Source organism: Vespula pensylvanica, chromosome 23, assembly GCF_014466175.1.
Source record: "Vespula pensylvanica isolate Volc-1 chromosome 23, ASM1446617v1, whole genome shotgun sequence".
Taxonomy (NCBI): Eukaryota; Metazoa; Arthropoda; class Insecta; order Hymenoptera; family Vespidae; genus Vespula; species Vespula pensylvanica.
Window position 1 is genome coordinate 840,119 of NC_057707.1, and position 11,913 is coordinate 852,031.

Below are 11,913 nucleotides of genomic sequence, written 5' to 3' on the forward strand. Positions count from 1 at the left end.
TTTTTGCGTAAGAAATGTTTTTGTCCTAAGTTTGACGGATGGGAATTAAAAATGTGTATAATAACGTTCACGAAATATTTTTATTAGGACAAAATGTCACCAAAAGGTTAATTTTTTTTTATTTAATATTAATCATTGGTAGGGAGCGATCAATAAAACGAAGCAAAAGCGTTTGTTTATATATATGCTGCAATTCAATGTAGATTATTTCATATAGTAGTTAAAAGGAAAAAGTATAGTAGATCGAATTAGATGGGATTGGTCGACAAATTCTTTTCCCCCCACTCATACGCTTTTCTTTCTTTGCGGCTCTTTCGACCGCGGAATAGGAAGTATCGATCGACTTACGGAAAGCGTATTCGAATGAAATACGTAAAAGGAAAGAATCTAAACTAGTATAACGAAGAAAATAAATATAATAAATTATCTGAATCCATAGTCCTTTGCAAATGTACAATAAAGAAAGGAAGGTGTTTGTTAACCTAAATGATAGAAAAAGAATTGAAGGTAATATTAGGAAACAAATTTATAAGGAGTATTTCTTGATCGAAAGTAATGCTTATTTGTAAATATTTATAAACATAAAAATAAGAAAAATATTAATGGCCGGTTATCAAGATTCTTTATTCAATTTCCAATTGTAAATTGTAAAGAAAAAGAAGATGAAAAAAAAAGACAACAATAGAAATTAAAAAAGGAAAATAAGTTGTCCAGTTAATAGAGAACAATTGAAAAATTCATTTCCTTTCGATACTCGTCATCCTCATCTCATTTCGGTTTTTTATATCGTGTAATAAGTGGTTTCGATTAACCTGCGTCGAATGTACTAACCTATACCACCGTGTTCCGATTTGGTAATTAGCTTGGTCCTACAACGTGACGGTTTGGGGAAGAATGTCACCTGTAGAAGTCGTTCTTCTAATAATTAAAATTAAAGTAATACGTAAGTAAGTGCTAAATAATTGCGTTTTTACTTCATACGTATCAAAGGAAACTTAGAAGCAATCCAAACGGTACAAACAATTCCTTCATTTCCGCTAGTCTTTTGTTTAATTTATTTATATAAGGTAAATATATCAGTGATCATTAGTATATAATTTATTATAAAATTTCAATTCTATATTATGGAAATGAAACTGATTTTCGTGACCAGACCTACCTTAATTCGTATTTCGTTGCTTCTCGGAGAAGAAACTTTATATCCCTTAAAAGAGCGTAACCAGATTTACCTTTGATGATTGCACAATTTAAATGAACAACTGAACGTCTGTCCTAAGTCTTAACTAATCTATGTATTTTAAATTATTTCAAAGATATAGGAAACTAAATGAAGGCGAAAGCAGTTCCAATAGCTCAGAAGTATTGCAGAGGAGCTGAATTGACCGATATCTGAATACTAATTACTTCCAAAGAAGATAAAAGGATTTTAACTATGCTCAACGGGATTATTAAACATTCGACATCCGAAATGAAACACACTTACGTTGGTACTTTCTGTTCTTCCTTACGTCCGAGAATAAGTCATACTTGGATAGTACAAATGTCCGACCATCAACCAGATTAGGAAATGAAAACGTTTATCACTTTTCTAGTCCTATATTTAAATGGTAAATCGATCCATGCTGTGTTTATGGAATGGTATGATATTTTAGAGATAAGATATAAATTTTTTTTTCTAAAATATAATATGAAATATAAAATCTGTATGATGGATGTATAACTTATTTATTGAATATTTACACAGATTTTATGATGGCGGCCGGAGTATTTCTACTGATAAGTAGAACATTAGGTCTCTTAACTGAAACTATGATAAAGTGCATATAAATCAAGAACCTATATATTTTTCTACTAGTCTAATGAAGAATATTAGATATGGAAAGCAAGACGCTCGATGAAAGAGATGCATAATAACATATGAATAAAAATGTCAATATTGTTTGAAAGGATTTTGCGTTACGTATCGTTCTTCATTTAATGTTTCAGATCGTCAAATTGGCGGAGGAAGCTGATGCTGCTCACGAATTTATTACAAATCTTCCTAGTGATATGAAACCCAAGTTGGTGAGAGAGACACTTAATTATGCAGTGTATGGAAACAACTTGTTGCTATTGCTAGGGTGTTTCTATAGCAACCATTTACTTTAATATTGGATTTTAACAAACGAGGTATGAAAAGATGCGATATAAGTAACTCGTCACTTATCCAATCTTTCATATTAATTTCATCTTTTATAATATAGCATATTGTATTGTGAAAACAAAAGAGTGGTTCAAGAAGCAGTTGTAAAATCTAACCAAAGAATGAACATTGTTAACCATTGCTTATGGATTAAATGCTCTTAAATCTTCCGATTTTGATGTACTGCAACGCGATGTTGCTATAGAGGTTGGTTTAATAATGGATAATTACTTTTTCGTATGGGGCATTGATATATTCATTTATTGGAAACTAGATTGGATTACAATTTCGCTAAGTAGGTCTATATCCGACGAAGAACTTTAAACGGAAATGAAAGTAGCCGATTTTCTCATGGAGATTAATTTCTTCAAAGAAATTGTACATTGAAGTAAATTTTTTGTGAATTTAAGTTCATTGTAATGTATCGAATTAGTAAAGAACATTTTTTATAAATTCAAGCACGTAGCAGTATATACTCCTTAAATACGGATTATATAGAAGTTTATTTCGATTAACTGTAATTTGTATATAAACATTTGTATACACATGCTACGTGTGTTTAATGCGACCCTCAACTTCATAATACATATCCTAATGTACAACAGTGTGCGATTAACATTAAATTCTTATTATTGCTTAATAAAAAGAAGGAATTCATAGAAAATTTTGTCATATTTATATTATTTTTGTAATATCAGTTTTTTCCCTTTACGTGTTTCATTTGATGGTCAGTCAACATTTCCTATTACGTGGTCGAAAGAACCGAGAAGGCGGAAAAGGATGCGAGTTGAGGGATACGAATTTTTCGATCAATCCCTTTTAATTCGTCAAATTATTATTTTTTCGTTACTACCTTTTGGAATAACTTATATGAAATGATTCAGATTCACGTTAATGCCTCGTATTTATTGATTGCTCTGTACCAACGATTAATATTGAATGAAAAGGAATTAATTTTTTTCTTGCTAATTTCCCATAATATATGTATCTTATGCACAATAATATTCACATTACTGATTCACTTTTAAGAAACGTTAGTTAAAAGGGTTGTTCGTGCAAAAAATATTTTCTTTCTAATTTCTCCTTGTCACTATAAAAATTATATTATGTGCGAATTGATCAATATGAGTATCTAATTGTGTTTGAATATTTTCAGGTTTTTGTTGCAGTTCATCGGCCGTGATGACACTCTGAATTATAGCTCGAATATAAAAAAAGAAAGGAAAGAAAAATACCATATGTCTTATGCGCGGACAGCGAATTACATAGTATCGATCGGCAGAATTGTATTATCTAAGATCATCATCGATTCTTAAATCATTTTTAGTACTTCTTGGTGGTACTATGATTTATCGTTTTCTCTTCAAATATCCTCCTTGTCTTTGTGTGATGTCATACTGTGTTCGTTATATGATTGAGAATATTCAGGAAGAAGAAAAAGAAGGTGAAACATATGTGCTTGACGACGAAGTTTTGAAAGACCAATGTGCCGCAGTTTTGTAAAGCTTGGAACAGTGATACAAGAAAATGTGATTTTATCAAAGGATCCAAACGTAAACGCTTTAGCTAGAGGATATATGAGATTGTACTCGGTAAGATTTGTCGACAGGCCGTCCGACGTTTCAAACGGTACATGGATCAAAGGGGAAATATAACTGAAGGAGATTGATAAATCGAAGTGAGTATGATAATACGAAGTGATTTAACATACAGGGACGATCAAAAGATTCAACGTTTTTGGAAGTAATAACGTTAGCAGGGGAATACTTTTAAATTATACGTGAAATAGAAAGTCCACGTCATCGTTATTCCCTCAATTTAACTGAAGTAACCATTCGATATAATTAAAAAAGGAGGAGTGTTGAATTCTACATTTCAAATTGTTTGTCATAATATTCACGACATTTATATAAAACATATTCGTAATATTTAATGTTCGTTTTTAATAACTATTGAAATTTGGACGAAATAATTGCTTAGCGCGAATTACCCTTTTGAAACCTCTTGATAAAGATTTTGTAATAATGAATGTATGTAGTACGTGCTCCCGCACTTATCGTGAAGTACCTTCGTTTTGTACTCTTCATTATTTTATCTCTCCATCTGCGTATGCTCTGGTGCGCATTTGTCCGCTCCAGCTCAAGTGGTCAAGATTGACGGCGCGGTCCTTTGTGCCTGTGTACGTACGAATCCTGTCCTATTTGCATAAGAAGGAAAGCATTTTTTCATTTGTTTTCCTCTCATTATTGATGAGATCATTGAATAATACGATTAATTATATAATTCAATTGCCTCTTTAGATTCATATTTCGATAACACGGTTACATATCTTGCTGAGCAATGGACTATTTTCTTAGGAACCAATTGTTTTGAAACATAATGTATGAAATAGTACGTAACTAGAAATATAACGCGATTAGTGGTTTGCATTCTCCAATGGGGAATACATTTCTAGGAAAATGTATTTGTTCATATGGAAGAGTTAAGTCAGACGTGGTACATCGATCTGCAAAAGACAGCTAGATAATTAAATAATACAGCCAAATAGATAATTGAATTATACCGCTAATCGTATTATCGAATCGTCTGCTTGGTCTAATGAGACGAAAACCAATGAATAAATACCCTCTTTATTTTCTGAATAAGAGAGGAGATTTACGCAGCAGGTGCATTGATTGTCGCTCATTTGACTGACACACATAAGCTCGTACGTACATGGAGAGAGATAATAATAAATCGTTCTATATGATGGTATTTCACGATAGGTACGAGAGAAGGTATTACCTAGTACGTGCAAATCATTATATTCCGATCAATACCCGTTAGCAGAGGAATTTGTTGACATGGATATATCATATATTTTTGTAAAAAATTTTGTCCTTTATAAGTTCCTACGATGTCTGTGATAAATGTTGAAGCAATTTTCTTCCAACATTATCATCCCTCTCATTATGTATGGGATCTCTTTGGTTTCTTATTGAATGACGTCACTATCACTGCTGTCGTTTTCTTCCCGATTAATATTTATTTTTTCTAACGTATCCGTATAAATGTTTATCTGAAATTTCCCTTCAGTATTACTTATGACTCAAAACTCACTCGTGTTTGGATATTTTGCCATTCTCTTAATGAAAAAGAAATAAGTAATTAATAGCGTTGGTAGTCTCAAATTGTATATTACAAAATCACGAAACGATATATACCAAAGGAATATTATTTTTCTGATTTTCTGGCTTATTAGTTTAGGGAACTCTCTATTTCAGTAGATGTTTCAATACGAAGCGAGTTCAGCTTCGAAAATCTCCTCAGTTTTATGATTGCTTGTTTACTCCATTAAATATCACTACCTCGTACGGGGTGTACTCGCGTATCATTGCGGAAAATTCGTTATCACTCTCTTTAAGTGGTTTAGTGAAGCCCCAAGACCATTGTGAATGTACTTCTTTTTCGTAAAACCGACTGATATACTTTTCATATAACTTGGTAATTTGACCATTTCTTGATTCACTAATTGAGTGGTTCTCTCGGAGGGGAAATACGGGAAAAAGAGGAAGGTAATATTAGGAAACCATAAATGTGATGAAAGATTTTCTCCGAATACGTTTTTTATCATTGTGCAATAACGAAAATGAATTTTTCGATAACTTGAGCAATATGCATTTGTTTACAAGTTAAAGAGGATAATTGGAGAAAATGCTTTCAAGGAATACGGAAGTAAATATAACTTCTTAGGAGCAAATTTTTTTACAACAGAAAATTTTACAATAAGTATTACATATAATAAGTACGAAAATTGTATATAATACGAAAATTCGTCCTTCTTTTTCTTTATTACGTAATAGCGAAAAATATCGATTCGGAGAAAATCATTCGTCACGTTTATGTTTTCTTCGTAATATTACTTCCTTCTCTTTATGGAAGATCAATTGATTCCACCTTTTTAAGAAATGCATGTTTCTTTGAAGTTTTTCGTTGAAATGGTGCAACAAAGCAAATCAAAAAATCGTCCAATTATCAAATTATGTGAATCGAATATCAATCGATTTTACGAAGGAGAACGTAGGAAGTGCGTTCACGATAGTCTGAGCCCTTTTCTGATCCACTTAAGGAGAGTACTAACTCTAGTAAGAAAGATTTGCGAAGCAACGGTATGCGAGTATGCCTTATACGATATACTTTGATGAAATAAAGAAACAGTCCTACAATTGGAGAAAGAAATTTTCAAAGCTGAAGTCAGTTCTTATTGAAGCTTTTAGCAGTATAAATAGATCTCTCGACTAATTAGTCAGAAAACCGGAAAGGTACTATATTATTGGTCTTTATCGTTCCGTGATTTCGTAAAATTCTATTATCTCCATTTCATTTATTTATCGATTTTCTTTTTTTTATTAGGAGAACGACAAAGTCTCCAATTACGCCCAACTCTCATAATGTAAGATATAAATAGTGAAGAGGAATTTCAGAAAGACATTTATATAGATACATTACATAAAATAAATATGAATCCGGAAGAAAACGATAATAGTGATAGTGATGTCACCTAAGAAGAAAACGGAGAGATCTCATAGATAATGATAGAGACGAAAATGTTGTAAAAGTATTGCTTCAAAACTCATCATAGATTTGATAGAAAATTATAGGGGATAAAATTTTTGTGTTTTTACAACAAAAGATGTTCTTCAATATCTACAAATTCGTATAAATTAAGCATCGTTGTAATATATTATTTGGTTTTAAAGTTATGATATATCATATGTTAAGGACTACGTTTGCACGATAAACTGCTATCGATTTGTTGGGAGCCAACGTCCGAACGGGCGCAAAGCCGAAAGTGTTATTACGTTTTTCGCACAATTGCTTTCACGAACGGAAATATCGAAAATGAAATTAACTCATAGATAATAAACTTCTGTAACAATCTCTTTTATTTCGACATATTACTTTTCTATCTTATTTTTCTTTTTTTTTCTTTTCTTCTTTACGGTTTACAATTTGAAATTAACTAAAGAATGTTGACAATTGACAATGTTTTTCTAATTTGTATTCTTAATAATGACTATCAATAAGAATTAAATCCTCAGCTTTTCTCATCTCTTAAAAATATTATTTCTTTTCTTTTATTACGCAATATTAAAAAATATGGATTCAGAGAAAATCTTCCGCCATATTCATGTTTTTTTTTTCGTTATACCATCTTCTTCCCTTTTACGTATTTTATTTCAATACGCTTTACGCGAAGCAATTAAAATTTCTTATTACGCGACTGAAAAAAATGTGGGTTGGGAGGAAATGAATTTCTCAATCTCTTTTAATTCGACATTTTATTACAGTCCCTTCTTAACTACAATATGAATAAATATATATTGCACAAATACATATCGAAATAAACGCTTCTGCTAATAGTAAAAAATATGGATTCAGAGAAAATCTTTCGTCATATTTATGTTTTGCTCGTATCATCTTTTTCTCTTTTACGTATTTTATTTCAATATGCTATACCCAGCTCAATTAAAATTTCCTATTACGCGGTCGAACAAGCCGAAAAGGCTAAAAAGAGTATGAGTTAGGGGGAAATGAATTTTTCGATCAAACCGTTTTAATTCGACAAATTACTTTATTTCATTTCCATTTTTTTTATCTTTTCTTTACACTTTTCGATTGAAAATTAACTAAATAATGCTGACAATTGACAATTATCTTTTTTCTTATTTGTATCCTTAAAAATACCTATCAATAAGAATTAAATTCTAATTTTTGTTCATCTCTCGAAAATATCATTTCTTTTCCGTTATTACGTAATTGTAAAAAATATGAATTCAGACGAAATCTTTCGCCATATTCATGTTTCTCTTTTTTATTATATCTGCTTCTCTTTTACGTATTTCATTTCAATGTGCTTTACGTAAATCAATTAAAATTTGTTATTACGTGGTCGACAGGTCTGAAATGACCGAAAAGTATATGAGTTGGGAGGAAATGAATATTTCGATAAATCCCTTGTAATTCGACATATTATTATGATTTCTTTTCAACTATCATATGAAATAATCCACATTGCATGATCGAATATTGTGAGGATTGCTTCTGCTCCATTTTTATTGATCTCTTCCCACCATACATATGAGAAGTGAAATTAATCCTTTTCTTGTTATTCTCTCGTAATGAAAATATCTTGTGAATCGTCATTATACATATTTTTTATTCCTATCTGACAAAATCGGCCAAAGATTTTGTTTATGTAAACAATATTTTCTCTGATCATAATAAAACTAACATCGTGGGTAAATTGATCAGTATGAGAAGTATTTGCTTCTTCATTATTTCTCTATCATATCTTCTTAAATTTTAGTATTATAGTATCTTAGATCTTATGATCTTGGATATAGTATCTTCCTATGAACAAATACATATATAAGAAAATAGTTTCGATGAAACCTTCATCAAAAACAGATTCTTCATCTATTACGGAATATCAAGCATTTAACTTTCGAAGTTGTCGCGTGTTATCATCGAAAGCGTTGTGCATTAATATTTTCAGTTTTTTGTTATCGTTCTTCAATTGTGATTTCACGCTTTATATTACAGCTCGCATTTAAAACAAGGAAGAAAAAAAGAATACAAATCCATATATCTTACACGCGGCCAATGAAATACATAATGTCGATCGGCGGTATTCTATTATCTAAAATTATCAACGGCTTCCAAAACATTTTTAATGCTTCTTAGCGATACTATGAATCAACGTGCTGGGTTTGACAGGAAAGCGTTTCCTCTTCAAACATCGTCCTCGTTTTTACGTGATCCATAGTATTGTGTTCCATTCCGTCTTCATTATGTGATCGAGATTAACCAGGAGGAGGAGGAGGTGGAAGAGGAAACGTTTATATTGGCGGTGACGAAGAACCTTGCGAGATTAATATCTGCGCTCTTTTACAAAGCTTCATTCGAATGGTGGTATGAGGAGTCGGAATGTATCTTGTTGAAAGGATATAAAGATAAGCGGCTTTAGCTACAGGATATAATCGAGTGTGGTGGGAGAGATTTATTGAAGGGCTGTTCACCATAGCAAACCGCATCTGAATTAAAATGGAATTGAAATGATACTCAGACAGGTTTATCTTTGGAAATGATTAAATCTGCATGTACGATCAAAAGGTTCACCGTTTATCGAGATAATAATGTTAACCCGGGAAAACTTTTAAATTATGCGTTAAATATTCAGTGTACGTTTACCTCACCGAGTGATCGTTATACATCGTTAACATAATTAAAAAGAGATGAAGAGTTTGGTTCAATGTTCCAAATTGTTTGTTAGAATATTCATGTCATGTACTTTAAAATAATATATAATGAACATTTTTCAGAAATATAGATGTTTGGACGAATTAATTTATTACGCAACGCAAATACATTTTAATTGGGATTTAATGATTGAGCGATATAAACGATTGGAGAAATATAATATTTTTCTTGGAACTAATTAGTAAGGAACATAGTATACGAAATATTGCATAACTAAAAGTATAATTAGATACTTTTGTTAAATTCTCCAATCGGGAGTAAATTTTTAGGAAAATGTAGACCAATTTAAGAACTAAATCAATAACGTGGTACATCGTTCTTGAAAGGAACTAACAGGGTAATTAAATCATGCATTTAAGTAGATAACTAAATTATATAGGTAATCACATTATACAAACGTCTGCTTGGTTTGATGAGGGGAAAACAAATGAAAAAGCTAAGTAGCAAATTAGTTGGTTCAAATCCAAATTCGGTTTGCTACAGCGAACAGCCCTTCGATAAATCTCTCTTACCACACTCGATTATATCCTCTAACTGAAGCCGCTTATCTTTAAATTCATTCAACAAGATATTTTCCTTCTCGTACCATCATTCGAATGAAACTCTGTAAAATAGCGCCGATATTAATCTCGCAAGGTTCGTCGTCATCGCCAATATAAATGTTTCCTCTTCCACCTGCTCCTCCTTCTGGTTAATATCGATCACATAATGAAAACGAGGTGGAACACAATACTATGGATCATGTAAAGACGAGGACGGTGTTTGAAAAGGAAACGTTTTCCCGTCAAACCCAGCACGTTGATTCCATAGTATCGCTAAGAAGCATTAAAACTGTTTTGGAAGCCATTGATAATTTTAGAGAATAGAATACTATCGATCGATATTATCTATTTCATTATCCGCGCATAAGATATATAGATATGTATTTTTTTTTCTTCCTATTTTTAAATGCGAGCTATAATATAAAGCGTGAAATCACAATTGAAGAACGTCAACAAAAAACTGGAAATGTTAATGCACAACGCTTTCGATGATAACACGCGACAACTTCGAAAGTTAAATGCTTAATATTCCATGATAGATGAAGAATCTGTTTTTGACGAAGGTTTCTTCGAAACTATTTTCTTATATATGTATTTGTTCATAGGAAGATACTATATTTAACGATCATAATGAAGAAGCAAATACTTTTCATGCTGGTGAATTCACTCGTGATGTAATTTCTCATATGACCAAAAGAAATAGGAAAAAAAAATATTTTTTTGAATGAGAAACATTTTTGGCTGATTGTAACAGATGGGAAGTCGGAACTAATCTACGAATTTTAAATTATTTCAGAGACATACCAGATGAAACGTAGGCGAAGGCAGTTTTAATAGCCTCTGGGAGGACATCCGAGTGGAAGGAGTTAGAAAGAAAAATAAAGCATGAATTAAAATCTAAGAAGTAATTGAAATTAAAAAAAAAATAGTTGTTACAAAATAGCCTTAAAAAAAAAGCAAACAAATATATATTCAGAAAGTGTATCAAATGGTTACACTTTCATATTTCTTTATGCGTGCGGTAGACGTAAACCCGATTGTTGATCTATATTTACTGTTCTCTTAATTTTTCAGAAATTCTCTCAAAAATTTATTAATCACGGAAAAAAGTCAAGTAAAAATAAAATTTCATTTCTTAATTGAGTTCTCAATACATATTTGTTTGCTTTTTTCTTTCATTGATGTTTACTTATTCATATTTATTTATTTTTCTTCAATACAACATTGACATCAAGAAAGTAGGATTCAGAAGATTTTATTAAGAAGGAAAAATTATATTATGAAAAAACTATCTTTCTACAATATTTATATTTAAAACAACATCAATCAGTATTCGAATAACAATAAATAAATAATTAAATTTTAATATATAGTAGTAATAGAAATATGTATATAGTATAAAGTATTATAAAAAATTATTACGTTAAATGATGTATTATATCAATGTTTATTATCTGTAGATTGAAAAAGTAAATCATACATTCGGAAAATACAAATATTATTTTACTAAAAATATAATAAAATAACTGCTACATACTTGGTTACATGTAATAAGAAATAAATGATTACAGAAATATCATACGATTACAGAATAAATCATACGACCTGACTTTTATAACCCTGACTTATGACCTGACTTTTTTTATTTAAGTTCTTTGGTTAGAAATGAATTTGGAAATCTATTCGTTCGTATCAAAAGAATTGAATCGGTAACGTAGTGTATTGTTTCGCAAAAGACCTAACTGGATAATTAAATGATACAATTAAATAGGTAATTGAATTATACAGCTTATCCTATTATCCAGTTGTCTGCTCGCTTTGATGAGGGGAAAATAAATGAAAAAATTCCATTTTTATTTTCAAAATGATACAGCACGAGTCTGTTCA

The 11,913-nt window shown here is 30.9% G+C and overlaps 2 long non-coding RNA genes across 3 annotated transcripts in view; both read left to right on the top strand.

Moving 5' to 3' along the window:
* Positions 1–11,913, top strand: part of LOC122636802 — a 268,896-nt gene that overhangs the window by 57,680 nt on the left and 199,303 nt on the right. The window lies entirely within an intron of this gene.
* On the top strand, positions 972–11,341 carry LOC122636789. Of its 2 annotated transcripts, XR_006329057.1 has the most exons (6): positions 972–1,638; positions 1,745–2,169; positions 2,244–2,389; positions 3,339–3,521; positions 3,611–3,860; positions 10,823–11,341. It is a non-coding gene; the product is annotated as an uncharacterized LOC122636789 (long non-coding RNA). The 2 variants fall into 2 exon arrangements; XR_006329056.1 differs by having other exon boundaries at positions 3,339–3,860.